General features: G+C 41.6%; 1 pseudogene; it reads left to right on the forward strand.

Moving 5' to 3' along the window:
* Positions 1-677: 677 nt before the first annotated feature.
* On the forward strand, positions 678-1,587 carry LOC110571254 (annotated as a pseudogene).
* The last annotated feature ends 3,976 nt before the right edge of the window (positions 1,588-5,563 follow it).

A 5,563-nucleotide genomic window follows, 5' to 3' on the forward strand; every position in this document is an offset into this window, starting at 1 on the left:
AGACTGCTTGCTAGTAAGAAGTTTCAATCAGTAATCAAAACACACCCAACGAACAGAAGTCCAGAACTAGATGACTTCACTGGTGAATCCTACTAAACATTCAAAGAAGATTCAATACCTATCCTCCTCAAATTCTTCCAGAAAAAACAAAGAGAAAGGAATGCTCCCAAACTCATTTTACAAGGCCAGCATTACCCTGAAACCAAAACCAGACAAGGACACACAGAAAAAGAAGAAGGAGAAGAAGAAGAAGGAGAAAAGGAAAGGAAGGAAGGAAGGAAGGAAGGAAGGAAGGAAGGAAGGAAGGAGGACAAACAAGGACCAATATGCCTCAAGAACATGGGGGGGGGGGGTGCCTGGGTGGCTCAGTTAACAGAGAACTTTTGATTTCCCATCAGGTCCATGACCTCAGGCTCCTAAGATCTAGCCACCTCTACTCCCCCACTCAGTGTGGAGTCAGCTTCTCTTCCTCTCCCTCTGTCCCTCCCCCTGCGCTCACTCGTGTGCTCTCTCTCAAATAAATAAAATCTTGAAGAAGAAGAAGAAGGAGGGGAAAAAGAGGAAAGAAGAGAAAGAGGAAGAAGAAGGAGAAGGGGGAGGAGAAGGGGGAGGAGAAGAAGAAGAACAACAACAACATAGATTCAGGCTGTTGGCCTGTGCCGCGCTTGGAGCTGAAGATGGACCGAGTTCCCCGGCACCCCCTGCCACCCACTGTCCGCGGCCACCATGCCCTTCTCCAACAGCCACAACATGCTGTTCTGCGACCTCAGCGGCCACAACGACCACATGGCCAAGGCACTGACCCCCCCGAGCTGTACGAGGAGCTGCGCGCCAAGAGCACGCCCAGCGCCTTCAAGTCTAGGCTTGACAGAGCTCTCACCACGACCTGGCACCTGGCAGGCAGGTACTACGTGCTCAAGAGCACGGCAGGAGTGCGGCAGCAGCTCAGCGAGGACCGCTTCCTCTTCCACAAGCGCGTGTCGCCCCTGCAGCTGGCCTCGGCATCTGGCACAATGACAATAAGACCTTCCTGGTGTGGATCAACCAGGAAGACCACCTGTGGGTCACCTCCATGCAGAAGGGAGGCAACATGAAGGTGTTCCCTCGCTTCTGCAATGGCCTCACCCAGACTGAAACCTTCTTCAAGTCTAAGAGCTACCAATTCGCATGGAACCCTCACCTGGGCTACATCCTCACCAGCCCATTCAGTCCGGGCCCAGGGCTGCAGGCAGGCGTGCACATCAAACTGCTCCACCTGGGCAAGCATGAGAAATTCCCAGAGGTGCTCCAGCGGCTGTGGCTTCAGAAACAAGGCACAGGCTGTGTGGGCACAGCTGCTGTGGGCAGGATCTTCGATGTGTCAGATGGTGGTGGACAGTGTGAAGTTGCTCATCAAGGTGGAGCGGCAGCTGGAGCAGGGCCAGGCCATCGATGACTTCGTGCCTGCCCAGAAGTGAAGCACCTGCCCACCCGCCACCACCACCAGCCCCGCTGCTTCCTAACTTGCTCCCCCGCAGTGTTGCCATGCACCCCTGATGTTCACCACCTGGCAGTTGAACCCTTCACCTTGCTGTAGAGACTTCTGTTGCCCTTGGTAGAGTTTGTTTTTGTGGCTGATGCTGAACTAAACTAAGGTGTTGGCCTGCCAAATAAATAAATAAATAAATAATAAAAATTTTAAAAAACCAAAAAACAAAGAACATAAATTCAAAAATCCTCAACAAAATGTAGCAAACCAAATTCAACAATGCATAAGGGATCATACACCTTGATCAAGTGGGATTTATTCCAGGGATGCAAGGATGGTTCAACATCTGTCAAACAATCAACATAATACACCACATTAAGAAAAAAAGGATAAAAATCATTTGATCATTTCAATAACTGCAGAAGAAGCATTAGACAAAAAGCATTAGACATTAGACCCTAAAAACTATAAACCTGTACCCTAAAAACTATGAGCACTAGCATCATATTTAAGAGCATAAAGCTGAAAGCTTTTCCCTTAAGATCAAGAACAAGACAATTATCCATTTATGATAAAAAACAAAACAAAACTCTCGGGCGCCTGGGTGGCTCAGTCGTTAAATGTCTGCCTTTGGCTCTGGTCATGATCCCAGGGTCCTGGAATCAAGCCCCGCATCAGGCTTCCTGCTCAGCGGGGAGCCTGCTTCTCCCTCTCCCACTCCCCCTGCTTGTGTTCCCTCTCTGGCTGTGTCTCTCTCTGTCAAATAAATAAATAAAATCTTTTAAAAAAAAAACAACTCTCAACAAAGTGGATATAGACCAGCAGACTAGGCCTAATTTAACACTAGACTACTGCCATTTTTTGCTTATTTATTTTTAAATTTTATATAAGTGTAACATATGTACATGAAAATGCACAAATCATAGTAGTCAGCCTTAGACACAGCCAGGTCCTGAGATGGACTATGATCAGCACCCAGGAGCCCTTCATGTCCCTTTCAGCCTCTGCCTCCTCAGGTGTAACCACAACCTTGACTGGCTTCTAACCATGACAGTCTGTTTTGCCTTGGTCTGAACTTGCATAAAAAATAGAACCACACAGTGTATACTCTTTTTTTTTTTTTAAGATTTTATTTATTGGGGCGCCTGGGTGGCTCAGTCGTTGGGTGTCTGCCTTCGGCTCGGGTCATGATCCCAGGATCCTGGGATCGAGCCCCACACCAGGCTCCCTGCTCAGCGGGAAGCCTGCTTCTCCCTCTCCACTCCCCCTGCTTGTGTTCCCTCTCTTGCTGTGTCTCTCTCTGTCAAATAAATAAAATCTTAAAGAAAAAAATTTAAAAAAAAAGATTTTATTTATTTATTTGAGAGAGAGGATGAGAGAGAGAGCCTGAGAAGGGGGAGGGTCAGAGGGAGAAGCAGACTCCCTGCTGAGCAGGGAGCCCGATGCAGGATTCGATCCCGGGACTCCAGGATCATGACCTGAGCGAAGGCAGTCGCTTAATCAACTGAGCCACCCAGGCACCCCAGTGTATACTCTTTTATGTCATTTTTGTTACTCAACGTTATGCTTGGGAGAGCTAACCATGTTGTATGTTATAGTTTGTTGACTTTGCACTCCTTGTTGTATTCTGTTGTTTATTTATTTATATATATATGTATATATATATATGTATATATATATATATACATATATATATATACATATATATATATATCACTTCTACTGATCAGATCCTTTGAGTGGTCTGGTTTGTGACCACATGTACAGTGTTGCTGTGAACATTCTAGCCCATGCCAGATCATATTTAAAATTCTTGATGCAGGACTGCCCATCATTGCTCTGATCCACTTTATCAGGAAGATGATTCACTCCCAAGAGTCACAACTTTTTGGAGTTGTGATACCTTATTTTTATTTCATTAGGCACGTACTTCCTCCCAAAATGATGTCAGCGGCTGACTCTTGATTTCAGCTCAGGTCATGATTTCAGGATCCTGGGACTGAGCCCCACATCGGGATACGCACTCAGCGGGGAGTCTGCTTGAGGATTCTCTCTCCCTCTCCTCTGTCCCTCCCCCCCCACTCACATGCACACATGCATGTGCTCTCTCTCTCTAAAATAAATAAATATTTTTTTAAAGATTAAAAAAATAAACTTAACCTGGTTTAAGGACAGAAAAAAAAAGCCTCAAACTATGTGGAATATACCTCAACATAATAAAAGCCGTATGTGCCAAGTCCACAGCTAGCATCATATTTAAGAGCATAAAGCTGAAAGCTTTTCCCTTAAGATCAAGAACAAGACAAGGATGCCCACTTTCGCCACTTTTATTCAACATAGTATTGAAAGTTCTAGCCAGACAAATTAAGTAAGAAAAATAAATAAAATCATCCAAATTGGAAAGGAAGAAGTAACATTATCATTATTCACAGACAACATGGTTTTATATATAGAAAACCCTAAAGACTCCGCCAAAAAAACTGCTAGAATAAACAAATTCACAGTAAAGTTGCAGTATACAAATCAATATACAAAAATCTGTTGTGTTTTTATACACTAACAATGAACTCTCAGAAAAATTAAGAAAATGATCCCCTTTACAACTGCACTAAAAAGAATAAAATACCTTGGAATAAATTTAACAAAGGAGGTGAAAGACCTGTACCCTAAAAACTATAAAACACTGATGAAAAAAATTATAGAAACCACAAATAAATGGAAAGATATTCCATGCTCATGGATTAAAAGAATTAGTATGGTTAAAAATGTCCACACTACCCAAAGCAATCTACAGATTCAATGCAAGCTTTATTAAAATTTCAATGACATTTTTCACAGAAATAGAACAAGCAATCCTAAAATGTGTATGGAACCATAAAAAAATCCTGAATAGCCTAAGCAACCCTAAGAAAAAAAGAGCAAAGCTGGAGGTATCATGCTCCCTGATCTCAAACTTTTGATTATAAACCTATAGTAATCAAAATAGTATGGTATCAGCATAAAGTAGACACATAGATCAATGAACAGAATACAGAACCCAGAAATAAACTCATGCATATATGGTCAATTAAATCACAACAAAGGAGGCAAGAATATACAATGGGGAAAGGACAATCTCTTTAACAAATGGTGCTGGGGAAATTGGACAACCACATGCAAAATGAATGAAACTGGATTGCTTTCTTACACTATATACAAAAATAAACTCAAAATGGATTAAAGACTTGAATGTAAGACCAGAAACCATAAAACTCCTAGAAGAAAACGTAAATGGTAAGCTCCTTGACATTGGTCTTAGCAATATCTTTTTGAATCTGACCCTAGAAACAATGGCAACAAAAGCAAAAATAAACAAATGGGACTACATCAAATTAAAAAGCTTCTACACAGTGAAGAAAACCATCAACAAAATAAAAAGGCAACCTATCGAATGGAAGAAGATATTTACAAACCATATACCCAATGACAGGTTAATGTCCAAAATATATAAAGAACTCATATAACTCAGTAACAACAACAAAAAAATCCAATCAAAAAATGGGCAGAGGACGTGCATAGGCATGTTTACAAAGAAGACATCCAGATGGCCAACTGGCACATGAAAAGATGCTCAATATCATTAATCAAGAAAATGCAAATCAAAACCACAATGAGATACCGCCTCACACCTATCAGAATGGCCGTGATCAAAAAGACAAAAGGTAAAATGTGTTCATGAGCATGTGGAGAAAAGGGAACCCTCTTGAATGGTTGGTGAGAATGTAAATTGGTGCAGCCACTGTGGAAAACAGTATAGAGATTCTTCAAAAAATTAAAAATAGAAATACCATATGATTCAGCAATTCCACTTCTGGGTTTTTTATCTGAAAAAAAAAAAAACCCCACTAATTTGAAAAGATATATGTATCCCTATGTTCATTTCAGCATTGTTTACAATAGCTAAGATGTGGAAACAAACTAAAGGTTCATCAATGAATGAATGGCTAAAGAAGATATGATAGATAGATGATAGAAGATGATTGATAGATAGACAGATGATAGACAGATGATAGATAGATAGATAGATAGATAGATAGATAGATAGATAGATAGATA

This window comes from Neomonachus schauinslandi, chromosome 2 (assembly GCF_002201575.2).
Source record: "Neomonachus schauinslandi chromosome 2, ASM220157v2, whole genome shotgun sequence".
In the NCBI taxonomy this organism is placed as follows: Eukaryota; Metazoa; Chordata; class Mammalia; order Carnivora; family Phocidae; genus Neomonachus; species Neomonachus schauinslandi.